The sequence below is a fragment of the Dasypus novemcinctus genome, chromosome 27, assembly GCF_030445035.2.
Source record: "Dasypus novemcinctus isolate mDasNov1 chromosome 27, mDasNov1.1.hap2, whole genome shotgun sequence".
Lineage (NCBI taxonomy): Eukaryota > Metazoa > Chordata > Mammalia > Cingulata > Dasypodidae > Dasypus > Dasypus novemcinctus.
Window position 1 is genome coordinate 37,104,749 of NC_080699.1, and position 22,762 is coordinate 37,127,510.

Consider the following 22,762-nt stretch of genomic DNA (forward strand, 5'->3'; position numbering starts at 1 on the left):
TTTCACTGGGGGTAGGGGAGCAATTTTTATTGGTAAATAATATATTTTTCCTTAAATACCCATGTGATTAAATTAAACAGCCATATTAATTTAAATAATCAGAGTAATTACTTATATTCTTTATTTCTTTTTGAATGTAGATTCATTACCCAATAAAGCCTCCTTTTATGTTCTTCACTTAGGAAAATAAAATGCATTAAACACATAGGAATGGCCAGGCAAAGAAGGCTGTTTGCAGCCAGATTTGTGCCAGGGCACTTTATAAGGAATGAATAAAATTTTGCTGGCCTATTTATGAGTTAAAAATATACATTCTTTTGTTTGGCCCATTTTCCATTTTACACTCTCTTGGGAGTCCATTGGAGCTGTGGCTCATGTTTAACTCCCTCCCATACTTTCCATCCACCCAGGCTGGACCGAAAGGAATGTCATTTGGCTCTTGTCAGCTGCCCTAGAGCACACAGCATCTCTCCCAGAAGCAGGCAAGGTAAAAGCCCCTTGAAGAGGACTTTCCATTCTTAGCTAAACCTAGCTGCTTTGCCCTGAAGGGCTAATCAAGTATTAGCAACACTGATTAAATAAGGTAAGTCATCTCCATCACTATTTCCCAGAGGGGGGAGTTGGAGGCACCTTCCGAGGGAATGCCATTTGCAGACTCCGGAAGACAATTTGCTGTTGTTTAATTCCTTTCCCTTGAAAATGTCAGCTGAGAGCACTGGAGGAGTTAGACATAGTCTGAATTGTATTCAAACAGGTCGCATTTGGGGGCTGAGGTGCCTCATTAAAAACTTCCCCGTTTGCTGGTGTATATCCATATTGCTGTAGAGCCAAACCCATGACAGAGACTGCGCATCTCCTGTCTTAACATCTAGCAGTCCCTGCCAGACAGAATGAAGAAGTTGATTACACACAGCTTTGCCAATGTCTCTTGTCAGGAAAGAGCAAAAAAAAAAAAAAAAAAACTTCCTGAACAAATGAAATGTCAGTCAAAGCTCAAACATATTAAAGCAAGATATGCTATATTATTTTCTTAGATAAGAGATTAACTGGTTCTAATTAATTCCTAGGATGTATAATGAAATAGGATGACTGGTTTCATGATTCTGGAATATTCTTTAATCCATTTTTCCCCCACTCAAGTGCTTCCCCTCCCATAAAGTTGGTATCGTCATGCAACTCGGCTGGTGTGACTTTTTGGAAAGACACTGCTTTGGGAATTGAAAGAGGGGATAGAGCTCAGAGTTTCTTCTTTCTTTCTTAATGAGCTATAGTCTATAAAGGGTTAGAATTGAATAAGATTTAAAAGAAAAAGGAGAAAATGATTTTGAGGTATTTAAATCCTGGCAGCTCCCCACTCCCACCACTGCTCTGAGCTCTGGTTTGCCACCACAGGGATTTCTCTAAGAAATTGGGTTATGTGGTAGTGTGGGCAGTAGGAGGCAGCAAAAGGAGGATTTCAGAATCCAATAAGATTTTTCTAATGTATCATTAGAAATCACTGGAATGACAGCAGATTTTATGATATCCACATTCCTGCTTTCCTCCCCATGACATTTCTTCTTGACAGTTGGATGGGGGTAAATAACTGCTCTTCCACCAATGAAGTTCTCAGATCTTGAAGGAGGGGTGCCCCTTATTTCTATCTCTTGTTCTAGATAGAATTCCTGAAACTATATTCTGGAGACCATCATGTAACCTCCAGGCAATCACTTGCTTAGTTTGGAACTGTAGAGCTAAATGCTACCTTGTAGATTACGTAGACCAATTGCTTCTGAAAGTGTGGCCCCAAGAATAATGGCTCTGCTGCAACCAGAGAACTAGTTAGAAATATAGAATATGCATCCCAGACCTACCAAATAAGATCATGGTATTTAACAGAACACCCAAGTGTTTCATAGGCATAATGAAGTTTGAGAAGCACTTCTCTAGACCAAACACTTCATTTTATAGATTGGGAAACCACGGGCCTGATATGGTAAGTTACTATCTCAGGTTACACTCGACAAAGCAGAGCGTACCTACCATCCACTTTTTCCTGGTGTCTTCTCCCTATGATACTTCTTCTCTCACACTTTGAATTATGGTTCATTTGTAGATTTGTGTTCATGACTGATAAAATAATGGCCCTTCATTCACTGCAATGATTAAGTTCATGTGTCAACTTGGCCAGATGATGGTGTCCAGTTATTTGGTCAAGCAAGCACTAGCCTGATTGTTATGTGAGAACATTTTGTGGATTTATATCTTCCATAATTCGATTACATCTATGGATGATGGAATCTGCAATCAACTAAGGAGACATCTCATCCAATCAGCTGAAGACTTTAAAGATGATTTCAGCAGTCAGAAGTGAGAATCTCCATCTCTACTTCAGCCAGTTAGCTTCTCCTGGAGAATTCATCAAAAACCATCAGTGATCCCAGCTTGCAGCTTACCCTATGGAATTCAGACTTGCCCATCCTCACAGTTCCATGAGTCAATTCCTATAATAAATCTCATAATATATTCTATCTATCTATCTATCTATCTATCTATCTATCTATCTATCTATCTATCTATCTATCTATCTACATACTGTCAGTTTTATTTCCCTGGACAACCTTGACTAATATATTCACATAAACAGAAATTGAGTGGATGTTTCCATTATCTCTATGGTAATTTATAGAAAATACACCCAGCCTGCATGTATAGTAGTGCATAATTGATATTACCATAATATTAATAATATTTTAAAACTATTAGTTATTATTTTTGTCACTGTGTGTGTGCAGGAAAAATAAGAGAAAACAGTGAAAGTTGTTCATAAGGGCAGTCTTATCTACTCAAATAGCTTGCAGAACAGGAGATTACAGAGGCTGATATGATGGAGCATGGGTTTATTCTCAACTGAATTCCTGCCAGGGTCTAGGAAGTGAGCAGGGGAAACAGCTCCTAGTGTTTCACAGCCTTTAGCAACCATAAGAGGATTATCTTTACCTGCTTCCCTGGCACTGGTAAAATCTAGAGAAATGGAGGCATTTAAAGACACTACCAGGGCCTTCTGGAGAAACCTCTGAAGTTACAAGCTAATTGCAAACTCATCCATTCCAGAAAATTGAGAGACAAACTCACCTCCTGGCCAGCAAGCTCTCTGATGTCTATTCTTTTCTTCCTGTCCTCCTTCTCTTCCTTTTTTTCTTCCCTCAACATTTGTTGAGCATCTGTTATAGTCCAGGCTCCTTGATGATAGGTACTAGCAAAATGAGTAGTGCTTACCTTCTGTCCTTGGAAAGACCCTGTTCTTACAATGGAAGAATTGCTGCATATAATGCCATGCGATAAGAACTATGGAAGAATATGAAGAAATACTATAAGAGAACAAAAGAAGGCTTAATTAAGAGCAATGCATATTATTGAGTACCTAGAATATGCTACACATGCTGATGGGCAAATTATGTATCCAGGTTATTTAATTCTTTCAGACTGTAGGTGATGGGGAAGTCCTCTTTGAGGGGGTGATTCTGAAACCAAGTAGTACTTCCCAGGTGGTGGAAAGGAGAAAGGTCCTTTTTGGCAGAAGGACTAGCATAAGGAAATTCAGAGGATGGATTTGAAGTGTGTTCAGAGAATAGCAAACAGATGTGTGTAGTTCTATCATGGGATGTACAGAGAACAATGAGGGACGGTGTTGGAAAGGTAGGTTGGATTTGACTTTGAAGGCTTCTGCATGTCCTGCTTTAGAGTCTGGCTGCTATCTCATCCATGGAGAGTTTTGAAGTGGTGAAGTGATGTCAATTCAATTTGAGCTTTAGAAATATATCTCTGGGATTTTGGTTGTGAGAGAAATTGTAGTTAGGAAGACCATTTTATAATGTTATTCAAATAATTCTGAAAAGAGTTGGTAAGCCCTTGAATCAAAGCAGGTGCAGAAAGAACAGGCAAGTCAGAAACAATATGTTTGCTTTAACAAATCTCCCTCCCTAGATTCCTGTCAGAGCCATGCCAACATGCATATGTACTTTTCCTTTCTGCTCTTTCTTCTCTTTACAAGTGATTTAGAACTAGGTTCAAGTTTTGACAATGGCAATTGCCTACATGGGATCTCTTTGCTAGAATGTGGATGCTTGCTCTATTTAGATTCTTCTGTTTCTGGACATGGGATGCCAGACCCCAGGGCCTGGTGACGTATCCAGTGGCACTAGGAATGTGTCTGTCATAGAAGATACTAAAGTTACTTGCTTTAGTGTTAGGATTTTTTTTTTTTCCATAAATCACATGTGATGAGGTGCTGATAGGAATTTGGTAAGGTGTATTGGAGGAGGTGTAGCAGTTTGATATTATTGATGAAATCCAAAAAGAAATATTGGATTATGCTTGTAATCTGATTGGTACTTGGGCATGACTGAGTTATGATTAGGGTGTTGAGTCCCCACCCCTTGGTGGGTGGGGACTTAACAGATAAAAGGCATGGATGGCAAAGAACAGAATTGAGGGGTTTCTAATGTTGGAGTTTTGATGTTGGAGTTTGATGCTGAAGACTTAAGCTGGAAGCCCGGAATTCAGCACACAGAGGAAAGAGAAGCTAGCTCCAGGAAGAAAGGAACCTTGAACCTAGAGAAAAGCAATCCCCAGGAATGTAGGAACCCAGGAAGCCTGAGCCCTCACAGACGTCGGCAGCCATCTTGCTCTAAATAGAGGAAAGTGACTTACGCTTTATGGGCTGGTATCTGTGAGCTCCTACCCCAAATAAATACCCTTTATAAAAACCAATCAATTTCTGGTATTTTGCATCAACACCCTTTGGATAACTAATACAGGAGGGAATTAGGACAGTCTTATCTGAGGGTGTGAATAGGTTTCAGACTTAGACATGAATTAGTACCTCTCCACTAACTGCATGTATGGTAGTGATTTACTTCAAAGCTTTGAACACCATTACATCTTGTGATTAAATGAGAGGGTTTAAATATCCATGCCATGTTTAATTAGGAAATGAGTAAGTGACTTCAGCTTTGAGCTAGAACAACCTAAGAAATGGATCCTTTCATCTCTGAAAGGTATGCCTTGAAGTGAAAATCTTATCCACGTACAGTAAGTAAAAGTAGGGGCAATGTGAGTGAGATAGTGGTCTGAATTATAGGATTTAGGAAAGTACTTTCTGGAACTAAACAGAAAAACTAATCAGTGGCTAATAAGGCATTTCCAAGTAGAAGTCTTTCTGGGGCTAGTTTAATAAATAAATAGTTTTATATTGAAAATATATTTTTAAGTGTGATTAGAAAGTTTTCAAGTAGAGTTACTATAACCCCTTTTGTCAAGTATAGGGAAGCTATAGCATAGCAGCAAGGCACATAATCTTTGAAGGAGAATTTTTACTCCTTTACTCCTTAGCTTTCTAACCTGGGACATACTACTTAACCATTCTAAATGCCCGTTTCTAATTTTTAAAATGAATATAATAAAACCCAACCAATTGAATGGTTGCACCGATTGAATGAGATAATCTACGTTAAGTATCAGACACAGAGGGGTGTGAACAATTCATTTACTTTGCAGACTTTTCCCCCAAAGAGTAAAATGTGCTTCTCTTCATACATATTCCAACTCGATGTCCCTGATCTCTTGTCAGCAGAGTTTTAGATCTTTAAAATTTTATTGTTTAAATTCACATGCATTAAAATCAAATCTGTTTGAATGGACAGTTCTACAAATTTTAACACATTTATTGATTAGTATAATCACAATCAGGATGCAGAATAGTTTTATCACCCTCAAAAATCTCTTTCCTAGTATCCCTTTGTAGACTCTCTACAACATTAACTCAAGACAATTACTGATCTATTCGTTTTTACTATAGTTTTGTCTTTTTAAGACTAATGTATAAATGGAATTATGGACTGTAACCTGTTGAGATGAGCTTTCATAAGCATAATACCTTTGAGAGGTCAAGTTATTGCGTAAAATCATCTGATCATTTTAATTGCTAAGCGCTATTCCATCCTATGGATGTACCATAGTTCATCCATTTCCTATTGAAAGACATTTGTATTGTTCCCAGGCTTGGCAATTATGAACAGAGTTGCTATAAAAATTCAGGGCACAAGGTTTTGTGTGAATAAATATTTTCATATTTCTAGAGAACAATACTCAGGAATGAGATGACTAGGTTATATAGTAAACATTTGTTTAACTTCATAAAATCTGACAAACTATTTTCCACTGTGACTTACTATTTTACAAGCAATGTGGTAGAATTCCGGTTGTCCCCTATCCTTACTTGAAGTTGGTATTATCAGTACGCTTTTTGTAAGCCATTCTTATACACATGGTGGTTTTAATTTTCATTTCCCTAATGATGTTGAACACCTTTTCGTATCTATCTCTATCTCTACCTCTATCACTGTCAACTCTATCTCTTTCTCATCATTATCATTATCTGTATCTTATCTATCATCTATCCTCTTAAATGAAGTATCTGTTCAAGATATCTGCCTATTTTTTAATTGGACTGTTTATTTTTTAATGTTGGAATTGTGTTACCCATAGACCAATTGAGGAGAATTGACATCTTTACTAGGTTGCATCTTCCAATCCATAAGCATTTTATGACTCCTCATTTATTTAGGTCTTCTTTGATTTCTTTCACCAGCATTTTGTAGTGCTCAGCATAGAGATCCAGAAAAAAGTTTTTGTTAGATTCATAGGTATCATGGTTTCTAAGTTTTTGTAAGCAGGTTTAAAAAATTACATTTCCAATTATTCATCATTACTATATATAATGATATATATATATATATATATATATATATATATATATATATATAAACACAATATATAAACATTCTGTGGCTTTGCTAAACTCACTTCTTATTTCCATGAGCTTTATGGTAGATGTCTTGGAATTTTTCTACATAGGCAATCATGTCATCTGTAAGTAGGAATGTTTTCTTTTTTGTCCTTTTCAATCTGTAAGCCTTTAACTGGTTTTTCTTCTGTTACTGAAATGGCTAGGGCTATAAGTACAATATTGACGACTGGTGAGAGTGGACATCTTTGCCTTGTTCCTCCTGATAGGGTGAAAGCTGTTAGTCTTCTGTTACTCCCTCATCACAATATCCCCTCTACTTTTTATGTCCCTAGATCTTTCCTTTCTGGTCCTCTAGCTGGGGCTTTAGTTATCATTCTCCACTGTGCAATTGTTCTGTGTTTGGGGCAGAGTGGTGGGAAGGCAGAGACAAAAATCAACTGTGGTTCACTCGACCCTCTGAGACCTCACTTCGTTCAATCAGATAGGAAGGTTCCCCTCTCTCAGAGTTTTACCCACTTGTGTGGTCTTAGAAGCTGCTGCTGCTGCCACTATGGGGTTGCCACTGTGGGATTTCTCCATTTCATGAGCATAAGGGGACCCCTCCCTCATTCTAAAGCTGCAAATAGAGGGCTTCCCTTGGAATGCTCTCTGTCTGGGACAGACTGACCCCTCTAGATTTTATGCTGCCACCTGTCAGCACTAGGGAGACTGGAAGAAAAATTTGACTCTCCCTGACAATTTGGTGACACTTCCCCAATCCTTCTGCTATGATTTACTCTCCAGAGCCCTCAAAGTGCTTGTGCATGCATTCTGTGAAGGTAGCTGTGTTCAGTAGGAGAGACAGTGTGAATTGCGCCCACTCCATCTTACCTGGAAACCAAACCAGCGATTGGATTTTGAGTGATTTTCTTTCTCTCCAGTAATTTGTATTTGCTTGCATTTCTCCATCCACAGTCTCTTTTCCTTGCCCAGTCTCTAAATTCCTCTTCTGATCTCAATTAATACTAGACAGATAGCCTGGGTGGCAGGCAAGGAATCTGTGGGGGAACACAGTAAAATCAAGTGGATATTGAACATTGAGTTTCAGGCTCCTCAGCATTGGGCTTTGAGCAATTGAGTTAAATGAATCTGGACACAGGGCAAGAGAAAACTTTGACTCAGCTTATCTTCAGATTATTTCAAATTAGTGAGTTAATGAGCCCCTTAAGCCATAGAAATTATCTGGATCAATTTATAACACAGGAAATCAATGGAAGCTTTCTTTGGTTGGCTAGTGTGGTTATTGGTAATTTTGCAGCTTTGGCATTTTATGCTGTGTGTGTGCACAGGTTTTGCACAGGGTGGGATGAGAGAGGTCAGGAGAGACTCCATCAATGGAAAGAATGAAGTGGAAGACAGCAGTGTTATGAAGCTCCTTTTGGCCTGGAGCAGTTGTCTGGACTTCACTGTAACCCTGACCTTGGATCTCTGAAAACACCTTTCCTGTCAGAGACCTGGCTGGCGAAGTTAAACTGATCTAATCGCATGGCAGGTGCTTTGTACATTCCAGCTGCTTCACGATGAAGCAGAAAAGCCATTCCCATCTTTATGTTGCTGTTGCTCTTTGCATTTGTTGTTTCAGCCACAGATACATCCATGAACGCTCTCCACAGTTCACTTTAACTAGAACCTACTTCTATTTGTCACACTCCCACTACAGTGGATGGCTCCAGGAGCTGGTCTGCAACATCGCCATCTGGTGGCTGCAAAGCTAAACGAATGAAGAAGAAAGCAGTTTTCTAGTTTTGTTTTCAAGCGATTTCTTCCGCTGCTCCTACCTTATTTAGGATGAGCTCATGACAGATTCGTGCACTGTTTTAGATATCTTCCCAAATGATTTCTCTCTTCTTGGGTATACACACCCAGAGCTGTCTGAGGTCAAGAAGAAAGAAGGCAGAGGATTTTGGAAAGCAACAGTGTTTCTGATAAGAAACTCAAATAATTATACAAAGAAATGATGCTATGGAGATGCATCTGATACAGAGTGAAGTTATATCAAGTTTCCCTTTATGCTTAGGTAATTTTAGGAGTTTGGTCTCCTTAGCACAGAAACCGTATTTGGACAGAGGGATATCTTTTTACCTATAAGGTTCTGCATTTTTGGGCCACTGTTCAATCAAGAAAAACTTCCACACCTAACTACTCTTACCTTAGATGCAAAAGGTGCTCTGTTGTTTCACAGGTTATGTTTTACTTTCCTTAAAGAAACCTCGAGAGTTTTTCATTTCTCTGAAAATTTTCGGTATTCTAGTTGAATGTGCCAAAATGAACACTAGCTGCTTCAGTAATCCTGGTGGGAACATAAGCTAGTAAGGAACAGGAGTCTGTGCTGTGTTTTTATTTCACCACTGTTGGCATCTCATCTTTTTTCCCCAAATTACATACCTTAGGATATCCTCTTTCATTTCTCTTTTCCAATTTCTCTTTAACATGAATTATATTCTTATATGTGTGTGTATAGGTAGTATATATTCTCTTGTTACACTTAAATTCCTGGAAAAAAATGTATATATATATTTAAATGGTATATCTGCCTTTTAAGAGTGAGTGGTCCTTAAAGTTTTTTTGTTTTTTTTTTAGGTACCAGGGTCTGGTCATTGAACCTGGGACCTTGTATGTGGGAAGCTGGCACTCAACCACTGAGCCACATCGGCTCCCAGGAGTTGTGTTTTTGTTTTTTTGCTTGCTTGTTGTTTGCTTTTTTGTTTTTAGGAGGCACCGGGAACTCAACCCAAGACCTCCTGTGTAGGCAGCAAGTGCTCAATCACTTGAGCCACATCCACTCCCTAAAGATTTTTAACTATGCTTTCGGCTTGTTTTCCACCACCCCTGGACTTTCCTCAATTATAGTCTTCATGGTAGGTTCTGAAGGCAAAAGCATCAGCACTCCTGCCCAGTTCTCTCCCCTTGTGCACCAAGACTGTTTATCAAGTTCAGCCTATTTGAGACTTGTCATGAAAGCTGGGGAGAAGTTTAACAACTAGTATATTGTTTCAAGTGTCAATACAGGAGCATCATCACTGCAAGTAGAAAATGGAGGCTGTATATTGGACAACTGGGAAGATAGGGTGAAGATAAAAAAGTACCAAGTTATCCATATACTGGATAATTAATCTCTGCACAGTTGAATATCAAAGGGATTTGTTACACATGAATTTGGAAGCTTTTAAAGACAGAGGCTAAAGATATTTCAACTTTTCAAAACAATTTAAAAAAAAGGAAGCTGAAATTTATATAGGAACTTAAACGAACCCAAATGCAAATTAAAATTGGAGGTTTTTTTGTTTGTTTTTGGTCAGGAATATTCATGGAAAGACTATCACTATTTGGATTTCTGATGATAATTTCACCAAGAATTCAGAAATAATAATTTTTTAAAATCCCATGAACATTCAAAGTTGATGTCAAAGAATCCACATACCCAAATCTCAATGTTTATTTCTTTAGCCATTAGTGAATTCTTGACATTCACAGCTAATCTATGAATTTGACCCAGAAATATTTTAATAAGCTTCAATATATGACTTTTCAAAACCACATACAAGAGGAAAAGATAGTGGAGGAGGAGCTCCAAAATCAATACCTTCACCAGAACAGCTGTTAAACAGGGAGGAACTACCTGAATCAACTATTTAGAAACTCCAGACTCCAGTGATGTGCAGAATCCAGGGAATAGTGGGAAGAAGAGGCTGGGAAACTGTGATAATTACCAGTGAATGCACCGGGTGGCAGTAGGATCTGGACCCTTTTGTACCTTGCTGGTACCAGCCAGGGACATAAAAATCCACTTCCCTAAGATCCAGGGCAGGGCATAGTCTGATTGGTGACCACTGCTTTTGTTTAGTTGTTTCAGATGGCTGGGGGCATGGCTCTGAGGGCAGTTATTGTTCCAGTCTGCACTGGACAAAGGCAGTGGAGGAGACTTAAAGACGGTGCAGTTCCTCAGAGCCGCCGTGGGCAACTGAAAGGCTTCATTTGCCAGGCAGGTGCCAAGCCAAGAAAGCACAGCATTGGGAAAGTGTGGGAGAAGCTCATTCTTGGTCACTCCTTTATCACCCCCCCAGTACACGCTGGAGCTGGCCGGCATTCCTTTTGTGGACTCCTGGCCTTGTAATATCTGGGTAAGACTGACCTGAGAAACTCCTCTCTGGCATGCTTCACCCACCTTCCCCACCCTCCCAAATTCTCTCTAGCGAAAGCAGAGAAAGAAACAATTGAGTTGGGTGGCTTGGAGCAAAGGTTTACCTGCTTTAATTTCTTCAGTAGAACATGCTTGAAAGGGAGAAATTCTGTTTCTTGGGGGGTAGAGGGGACATTCAAATTCCTGAAAACAGGAGAACTCCTAAGGCCACTAGCAAGCACAAGCCCTGGACAAGACAGAGGCCCAGAAAAGGCTAGAAGGACCCTGAAATTTGCATCTGCCTTGGGCTTACCTTCCTGAACTCTGAAGGAGAGCACTACCCTATTCAAAGCCTATTTGCAAAATAAGTGAAATTTTTTTGTTTGTTTGTTTTTGCTTAGGTTTGCTTGGTTTTGTTAGTTCCTGACACTCAAGAAAATTTCCATCATATCACTACCTGGATACAAATTCAAGAAACAAACATCTCTGGGAATTAAACTCAGAGTTAACAGTTTAAAATTTTAAAATGTACCATCTGCAACAAAAGATTACAAGAAAAAGAAACAGAAAATGATGATGTATCCAAAGGAAGAGGATAAAAATCCAGAAAACATCGGTGAAGAAGACCACACAGTGAATATACCAAAGACTTTAAAAAATGATCTTCGATATACTCAAGGCAAAGAAGGAAAATACAGAGAAAAAACTAAAGGATATTAGGAAACCAATGAATAAACAGTATTAGAATCCAATAAAGAGATAGAAACTTTAAAAAGTAACCAAACAGTACTACTGCAGTTGAAGACTACAATAACTGAATGAAAAAGTCCCACGAGAGTTTCAACAGCAGATTGGAGCTGGCAAAAAAAGAATCAGTGAACTCAAAGACAAGAGAATTGAAATGAGTCAGGCTGACAAGAAGAAAGAATAAAGAATTACAAAAAGAGAAAATAGCCCAAGAGACCTCCTTTTTGATAAAAACACTTAGAAAACTAAGAATAGAAAGAAACTTCCTCAGCATGATATAAGGCATATATGAAAAACCCACAGCCCTTATCATACCTTGTCTTGTAGACAAGGATGCCCACTGACACCAGTGTTATTCTATATTGCATTGGAAGTTCTAACCAGAGCAATTAGGCAAGGAAAAGAAATAAAAGGTATCCAAATCCAAACTGGAAAGGAAGAAGTAAAACATTCCATACTCGCAGATGACATGATCCTATATACAGAAACTCGTGAAGACTCTACAAAGTTTCTAGAGCTAATAAATGAATTCAGCAAAGTAGAAGGGTACAGGATCAACACCAAAAATCAATAGTTTAGATATACTGGCAATGAACAATCGGAAGAAGAAATTAAGTAAAAACTCCATTTACAATAGCAACTTAAAGAACCAAATATCTAGAAATAAATCTAGCAAAAGATGTAAAATACCTGTAAACAGAAAATTATAAAACATTGCTAAAAGAAATCAAAGACATAAATAAATGGAAGGACATTCTGTGTTAATGGATTTGAAGACTAAATGGATTTGAAGACTAAATGCAGTTAAGATATCAATTCTACCCAGAGTGATTTACAGATTCAAAACAATCCCAAAGTCAATTATCAAATTTATATGAAAGGATATGGCTCCCCAAATAGCTAAAACCATCTTGAAAAAGAGGAATGATGTTTGATGGCTGACATTTCCTGATCTTAAAACTTATTATAAAGCCACTTAAACAAAAACAGCATGGTACTGTCACAACGAAAAATATATGTGAAATTGAAATTAAGTTGAGAGCTCTGGAATCATCACTCACATTTATGGCCAACTGATTTTTGTCAAGGAGGCAAAGACCATTCAATTGGGAAAGCATAGTCTCTTCAACAATGGTGCTGTGAAAACTGGTTCCCCATTTGCAAAAAAAAGAAGATAGACCCTATCTATACCATACACAAAATAGAACAAAGACCTAGCTATAAACATCCAAACTATCAAACTTCTAGAAGAAAACAGAGAGAAACATCTTCAGAACCTTGTGTTTGGTCATGGTTTCTTAGATTTTACATCCAAATCTCAAGCTACAAAAGAAAAAAAGAAGATAAATGGGACATCACCAAAATGAAAAACTGCAGTGCCTCACAGGACTTTATCATAAAAGTAAAATGATAACCTACACAATGGAAGATAAAGATTTAGTGTCCAGAATTTGTAAAGAAAACCTTCAACTCTATGAAAAAAGATAAACCAATTTAAAAATGGGCAAAAAGCTTGAATAGGTATTTTTCAAAGAAGACATACAAATAGCGAAAAAGCACATGAAAAGATGCTCAACATCATTAGTCATCAGGGAAATGCAAATAAGAACCACAGTGAGATATATCATTTCCCACCCACTAGAATGGCTACTATTAAAACAAATTATCAGTGTTGGAGAGGATGTGAAGATGTAGGAAGACTCATTAATTGCTGGCAAGAATGTAAAATGGTGCAGCCTCTGTGGAAGACAGTTTGGCAGTTTCTCAGAAAGTTAAGTATAGAACTACCATATGCCCTGGCAATCTCACTTTAGAATTGAAAGCAGAGACTCAAACAGATATTTGCACACCCATCTTCATAGCAGCATTATTCACAACTGCAAAAAGATGGAAACAACCCAGATGCCTGTCAAATGATGACTGGATAAACAATAGATGGTATATATACACAATGGAATAATATTGGACTGTAAAAAAAAAATGAAGTTTTGATAGGTTCAAATGGATGAACCTTGAAGATACTAGTGAAATAAGTCAGGTACAATAGGATAAATATTATATGATCTCACTGATATGAAATAATTAGAATAAGCAAACTCATAGAGACAGAATCTAGAATAAAATTTACCAGGGGACAGAGTAGGAACAAAGGAAAAGGAATTAGTTGTAAACATGTACAGAGTTTCTTTTGGGAAGATGGAAACATTTTGGTAATGGATGGTGCTGATGGTAGCACAATGTTTTGAATGTCATGAAGAACACTGATTATTTATTTGATTATTTATGTGGCTAAAAGGGGGAAATTTTAGATTGTATTCATGTTACTAGATTAAAAAAACTCGTGGAACTGTACAACATAAACAGTGAAACCTCAAACAATGGAGTGAAGTTAATAGTACAATTAAAAATATGCTTTCATCAATTGTAATGTACTTATCAATGAAAGGTGTTAATAATGGAGTAGTATGGGGAAACCTTGTATTTAATGCATGATTTTTCTGTAAACCCATGAATTCACTAATAAAATATAGATGGATAGTTAGCTAGCTAGATGATAGATAGGTACAGATATAGGGATAATTTATAGTTTTATGAAGTACAATTTATGCACCAAAAATGCATTCATTTTAAATATATTTTTAAATTTTTATTTCTTTAACTTCCTGTTTTGAAAAATAGAAATGTATGTTTAAAAGCTATATAAGAAACTACAAAATTTGACAATGGAAGTTCTGGTCTAGGCAAACAAACTGACAACACTGAGAAGTGGAGAAGTACCAATTTGGGGAGAATTAAAATCACTTACACACACACACAACACATAAATGTAAGAGACAAAGTTTTAGTGGCCTGGGTCATTTTTTGTAGGAACAGGTAGCCTGACCAATCACAATAATGCTAAGGGTTCTATCTATTATAGCCCTTCACAAAATATTTCCTAGGACTAGATTAGGTTCTTCATCCTCAGTTTTGCAAAGCAACAAATTTGTATAATATATTTTAGACATATTTCCATAACAAAATGTTTGAAAAAATTAAGGAGGTAAAAGACTTTGCCCTTTAGAAATCAGACTCATTACCCACATATTTTGGGCAACAATGTGCCTGATGAAGAGTCATAACCATGTGGACAAGAATATCAGAGAGTAGTACAGATATCCTAGAAGAAACGAGTGTGAATGGACCTGAAGGCAGGAGAAGAAGGAAATTCTCATACAGGTGGTTCTAAACAGAATTTGGCATAGAAAGGCAGTGATGTGAAGGAGGGAAGAAGGAACAGAAAGAGAGAAGAGAAATTAAGGACAAATTTCTTACATATTCATGTACCGTGATATTAATTCAACAAGTACTTATTGAACATCTTACAGCAAAAACTAAAACAAATATTATTCTCTGAGATAACTCTAGCATCCAATACCTTGGTTAAATTCCCAAATGAGTATCTTATTTGTAGCAAAATGAAGAGTTAATAAATAAGCTGTAAGTCCAAAATAAAGGGCAGGTGACGTAGAAGATCTTTAAACCTTTGTTACTCAAAGTATGGCCCATGGATCAGTTTCATTTGCCTCGCATGGTGTGTTAATAATATTTAGGCAACTATTAAGAGATCTACTATAGGAATTGGCTCTTGCAATCATGGGGCAAGTTCTGTAGGGCAGGCCAAAAGTTGGGAATTCCCTGGTGACGCTGACTTCCCCAGGAATAGTCCCAAGTTGGAAAACTCCAATGAAGATGATTGTGAATTCCTCAGCAGAGGCTCACTGACTGAAGTAGAGATAGGAATTCTTCTTCCTGACTGCTGAAATCTTCAGTTCTTCCTTTTAGGCCTCTAACCGATTGCTGAGGGCATTTTATTCGTTGATTATAGAACCAATCAGTCACAGATGCAATTAACTTGCTATAGATGCAAGTCCATCTATACACTAACCTCACAGTAACAGTCAGGCCAGTGATTGCTTACTGGATGCCATAACCTATGCAGTAGACATGCAAAATTAACCATCATACCTGGATCATCCACCTTTTGAACAGGAGGCCCTGTATTTTCACTTTGCACTGGGCCACACACATTATGCAGTTATTTCTGTGCAAACTCTTCCATTTCCTACCTGAGAACTTCTGAATATAAATTTGCATGCTAATAAGAACCTTGTTCTAAAATTTAAGAAGTATTGTTTTTCACCATCAAGAAAAAAATAATAAGTAATGTGCTTTTCCTCTTTAATCCCATGTTTCATAACTGTTGCCACCAATTAGCAGAGGATTTGTTTACATAGCCTTCTTCTCTGGATGAGGTTGATTGTTGGTTTTTGCACAGCAGTCTGTAAATGTGTGTGGTCCTCTTATATGTTTCTGCTTTATTAGAGAAAGATGAGACAGCATTTTTGATTCAAAACACTAATCAAAGGATAGATTCAGAGGAGAAATTAAAAAAGGGATGAAAGGAAGAATGGGGAGCTAATTAAGGAAAGCAGGGAAAGGGAGATGTGGAAAAGATAAATTGAAAGAGGAAGGAAAAAGAGTGAAGGTGAGGAGCAATGGTCCTATTTGGAGCCCTCACTGATGGACTGTCTGGTATCTTGGCATCACCAGATGGATGCAGGGGATGTCAAGGCCATGGTCATGGCTACATAGATGCACACTGGATGGCAAGACGACCTCTACTATCTACACATGAAGTTGGCAGCCACCTCAGGTCAGGGCAAGTTGCATGTTCATTCTCAAAGAAAGCCCTCGAAGCTCATAGGGACAAGGGACTGGGGTAGAAATGGAAGGCAGGAGGTAGCGTGGAAAAAGTATTGTCTTCTGCAGTTGGGAACTGCTTGCATCATGAAAGGGACAGTGATTGTCTGAATCCACATTCCCTCAAAGCGAGGGGTCCTTAAATTTTTGGGAGTGGACAGGAGAAATGTATTATAAAAGGTATAGGCTCTCCATTCCAGAAAAATTCCCATACAAATGGTGTTTTGCTTTCAGTTACAGCTAGTTGACAGACCCTTTAAAATCTCTCCATGGCAAATCCATCCATTGGTTCAAGGTTAAGAGTTCCAGCCTTGTGCAACTGCCCAGATTGCTGAAAGTCAAAGGCACCTGAATTCAAAGTGCCAGATGAACTACTTATTACCTGTTTAGGCTTGGGCATATTGTTTAACATCTCTGAGATTTACTTTGCAGTGTTTTCATGAAAATTGTATTTGACACAAAATGAGTTTTCAGTAAGTTACAATATTCCTGAAAATCCCTTTGTTAATAATTTCTTCTAATAAAATAATATTTCGTGTGTGCTATGGGGCTCATTTTCTATTTTTTCTTATTTATAGATTGATTCACTCATCATTAAATAGAAAAATTTGTAAAGAAGAAAATGAAAATTCCATAAAATTTCACTATGCAGAGCAAAATAGTATAAGTTCTATAGCTTACTTTTTCACTCATAACCACAGATAGGGAAGCGGACTTGGCCCAATGGTTAGGGCATCCATCTACCACATGGGAGGTTCACGGTTCAAACCCCGGGCCTCCTTGACCCGTGTGGAGCTGGCCCACATGCAGTGCTGATGCGCACAAGGAGTGCTGTACCATGCAGGGGTGTCCCCCACGTAGGGGACCCCCACGTGCAAGGAGTGCACCCCATAAGGAGAGCCACCTGGCATAAAATAAAGTTCAGCCTGTCTAGGAATGGTGTCACACACATGGAGAGCTGATACAATAAGATGATGCAACAAAAAGAAACACAGATTCCTGTGCCGCTGACAACAACAGAAGCGGGCAAAGAAGAACATGTAGCGAATAAAACAGACAACTGGGGTGGGGTGGCAGGGGGAAGGGTAGAGAAATAAAATAAATAAATAAACCTTTAAAAAAACAAATACAAAAACCACAGATATTTGACATCAATAATATTGGTTTATATCATGATTTAAATGTTTGCATGATATTCCATTTATGTAATACCATGATTTACGTGATTCCTATTGATGAATGTTGTTTTCAAATTTTCATTATGTTAAATAATACTGTTATGAACAAGCCAATACATTTACCTTTGAAAAGTTCTTTTTTCCCCCCTTAGAACATTTCTAGAAGTATAATTTCTTAGTCAAATGAGGTACACATTTTAAATCTGCAGCATATTTCCAAATGCTGTCTTGAAAAATTAAACCATATTATCTTAGGGCCAATAATGTATAGTAATATAAGTATGGACAAAACCTACCAAATTTATACTTTGTAAACCATTCCATTCTTGGCAAACTAATGGAAAAAAATTTAGCTCCTCTTTAACCAAGTTTCCTTGATTTACTATTGATACCGATATTTTCTCACCTATTTTTGGATCTTTAGCATTTATTCTTTCAAGCATTACCTGTTCATTTCTTTAGTTCCTTTTTTGGGGGGGGGGGGGTGTACTTAGGGAAGATGTATGTTTTTTGTCTTTTTTTTCAGAGATCATTATGTATTGGGGACATACAATCTTTGTCTGATATAAGCAGTTTCATTTTCCAAATTTCCACTTGCATTTCAAAAACTAGGTGATTTTTTTCCATAGAGTAGTTAAAAAATAGATGTGGTTTACTTAAGCAAACTTTTAAATGAATGGATTTTATATTTTACATCATTCTTAGAAACTAATCTTGTTTTTTCAAATGAGGACTTTAAGGTATTGAATTATAAACAGTTATTTTGTAATGCACTTACATTTTCCGGTAATCATTTTTAAAACTTAATATTGACATGAGCCATCTTTATAATGGAGGATATTAATTAATATTCAAGACTTTTACAAACTTCCAAACTTTGGATTTTCATTTTTCTAGGTGTCATGCTAGTAAAATAGAAAGAAAACAAAATCTGAAATAAAAGAAACTGGCTTAAAATATTGATTTGTTGCTTAGAAATTAATCAACCCTGGGGAAAAATCACTTCTCTTAGTCTCAGCTCTGTAAAATCTGTTAAAGACATAATCATTACCTAATTATAAGTTGTCTTTTTAAAATTTTATTTTCTGGGGCATGTTTATTACTCAATAAATGTTTGTTTAAAATAATCAATTTGTTGTGCTTTTTTTGAAAACTTTACAATCTCTCTTTCCTTCCCTTCCTTCCTCCCTTTCTCTGTTCTATAATCATATGCACTTTTTATAGCCTGGCTTTAAAGAGAATTTGCTGAAATATTTAATACATATAAATTGTTTTAATCAATGCAAACAATTAAATGACTACCCATGTATAAGAATTAAATTATATTACATTACTTTGAATGTCTGAAAGCACTTCCTGAGCCATTTGCATACCTCCCTGGAACTAATTATAGTATTACAAACTTGAACTTTGTTTTGCATTCCTTTAATTTTCTTTAGAGTTTATTACAAATACATGTTTCTGAATTTTATATAATTGGGAATATAGTGGACATATTCTTCTGTAACTTGCTTTTTAAAACTTCAATGTTGTATTATGTTCCTGAGATTTATCATATAATTGGAATCCCTTCATGTTTATTGCTTATATTGTATTCCATTGTGTGAAGGTACTGCATATTATTTATCCATTCCCTTAAAGATTTCTGTCATTCCTATAAAAGCCTCCTGAAGCATATTTGTAAGAATATGCTTAGGATTGACTTTTCCTCCAAATTTGGAAAAATGCCACATTTTTTTTCAAATTATCAATTTACTCTGCCAGCAATGTATGTGTTCTTATTATTTTCTATCCTCTTCAGTTCTTGAAATTGTCACCCTTTCTGATTATTCTCTATTTGGTGAATGTAAAATGCCATTATAATGTGGTTTTAATTTTCACTTATCACTGGATTCTATTTGATAATATTTTTGGTCCGTGTGAATTTTATTCTCTTTTTTCTGCCTGCTTTTGGATTAGATTGTGCATATTTTACTATGGTTTCAGTAGTAAATGTAGAGATCACAGCAAACTTCCCTACATTTTAATGGAAATATTTTAAAATCATTTGACAATACATAAATCAAACAATTTAACTCCATTAAACCTATCTTGCCTTTTATGTTATTATGTTACATTTTAATTCTTGCATATATATCAATCTTTTCCAAAATGTATCACTATTGTTTTGTACCATTAATTTGTATTAGGAGTTAACTACATATCTACTCTTTCTCTTACTATTCATTCTTCTATACGATTCTGTCCTTCTATATGGAATAATTTTCATTACGCTTAAAGAACAGTCCTTATTATTACATTTAGTCTAAGTTTGGTAATAAGGAGAACCATCAGATTTTGTTTGTGTCAAATATCTTTATTTTGGCTTTATATTTGAAGGATTTTTTTCACTAGTCACAACCTTCAAGCATGGCAGTTATTTTCTTTCAACATTTTAAAATTGTCTTGTATTGTCTTCTTATGTCCTATGTTCCTGTTGGAAAATCTGTCTTATTGTTGGTCCTTTGAATATAGTGCCTTATTTTTTTGCCTTCTGGCTGCTTTTAAGACTTTCCCTTTGTGTTTGGTTTTAGGCTGTTTTATTAGGATGTGCCTGGGTGTGGTTTTCTTTTCATTTATGTAACTTGACGTTTTCAAGCCTACTTGAATACATGTAATGATGTCTCTTTCTTGGGAAAATCCAAGTCACTATTCTTCAGATATTTTTGTATCAATTTTCTTTGTCCTTCTGGGAACTTTCATGTGTTTTTCAAGACCTTTTTCATGCTGTGCTGCAGTGTGGTTATTTTTTACTATATTAAAGATGAAGCTTATCCTCTGTTCTGTTATATATAATTTACAGTGGAATCCATGAGCCCTTAATTTCCTTTATTGTATTTTTCAGTTTGGAAATTCTTTTTGATAGATCCCAATTATTTATTAAATTCTCCATCCCTCTGCTTTATTTCTCGACTATATTACCATTTATTTTGAAGACCTTTTCTGCTGTCTCCGTTACCTGGCTCACCTGTAGATCTGTTCCTATTCTGTACTTTTCTCTTGGTTTTGGTCATTTGATACTGTCTTGACATGTCTGGCTATTTTTTATTGAATGCCATATATTGTGCATTAACAATAGAGAAGTCTTCGGAAGATGTTATATTTCTTTAGAGATGTTTCACACTTTCCTTTACTAGACAAATGTAGGTCTGTTCACCTTTATCCCAAGAGGGATGAACTGACTCAAGGTTGAGTTCCGGAGTGATAGCTTTCCAAGCTTTCATCTACCTCTGGTTTGCCTCTGCTCCAGGTTTTCCAAATGATAGCTGGGGACGACCACTAAGGCCTCTCTCTCCTGTCAGGTCCCCAAATCTAACTCTTCTTCTTTCAGCAATGTGAGGCTGTCAGAATCACCCCTCTGTTTTGGCAGTGGCTTTTTGCTTGGTCTGTCAGCCTCCTCACCCAAGCAACTTTAGAATTTGTCATATGCCTTGAGGGGGAACAAGGCAGACAATTAGGTTCAGATCTTCACCCCTTCCTTCCCACACAAGTATCTGGCTCCTCAAGTCTGTAATTTGTCTCTCTGTACCAAAAACTGTTCTGTTTCTCTGCATTCTGGTAGTGTCCCCCTGTCTAAGCTCTGTCCCTGGATCATCAGACTCTTGTTCTATGCCATAAATTAGCAAATACTTTGAGGTAAAAATCTGCTGCAGAATGTTGGTACAGTTCCCGCTGAGGTTACCCCTTTTTCAAAAGTGGTTCCCTCCAAACACAATTACCTCATCAATTCTAAAATTTCTTCCAAAAAGCCTTTGCATGTATTGTAGTCTTATTTTGATTGCTCTGCTCTCATCATATTTGAGGTTGGATATCTCCATTACATCAAATTTCAGTTCTACTTATTTTTCACTCCTAGAATTTTAAACTGATGCTTTAAAAACTATATATTTGGATAGACTTTCAATACTTCTTTGTTTTTTTTACATATATCAAGAATACTTGTGATCTATTATTTTCTTTTAATTCAGGATCTGAATTCTTTGCTGGTTTGATTCTGCTCCCATTTTTTTCTGCTTTCCACAGTTCCTTGTTTTCTTACGGGTTTTGGCATTTTTACTATGTGCTAATGCTCTTTGGAATTTTATCTGTGGGAAATTTTTGATGCCTGATTTGCAGCTGTGTTCTTTCAGAGATTTTAATTTGCTTCGCAAAGGGATCCTGTGGTGCTACCAATCCACTGCCTTACTTTGCCTACAAAACCCAGAAGCTCAAAGACATCAAGGTTCAGTGTTTGCCCTCAGGCTAAAAGCTTGCAGCTGTCCTCACTGACCTCTATGAATTTTCTCTTTTACTCCATTTTTGGACTTTCAGGATTTTCTTTGATTTATTGCCGTTTCAATGATTCGTTTACTATATGATAACCTTTCATTGTAAAAAATTCAGACAAATTGAACATAGAAACATAAAACCACACAAAAATATATAACTTAATGAATTATTATAAAGTGAATACTCTATACTAACACTCAGGTCAAGAAATCATACTTTATCGGCCACCTCAGAAGCCCCTATGTTTGCTCTTTACCAATCACAACCCCTTCCTTCTCATCCCCAAATAATCATTACCTGGCTTTTTATTAATCACCTTGCATTTCCATATAATTTAATCACTTCAAGGTGTAGACCCGGACATTAACGTTTAGTCTTGTCCATTTTATTTGATTTGTTATAAACTGTTTTTAATATACAGTTTCATCCTTCATCCCTTTGTTTTCCTTATAATTTAGCTATTGAAACCAAAAATCCATAGAATGTATTATGCTGATTACATATTCTTGGTGATGTTCAGCATATTCCTCTGTCTTCTGTATTTCCTGTGAGTTGTCTGTGGACTTCAGAGGCTACATCAGTCCTAGGTTCCATCCCTCTGGCAGGTCTTAGGTTGTGGAGTGTTCTTTTAACAAGAACACATATTAACCTGATTGTCTACCTTTACGTGATCAATGCATCTATTCATTAATTAAGAGAGGTGGTAAATAAATAATAATATTCTTATATTGTCATTCTTTTGCATTTATTGGAATAATTTTACAGAGAGTTCATCTCATCAACTAGTTGGTTATCTACTGATACACTTCACAAAGGACAGACAGAAAAAGTGATTGT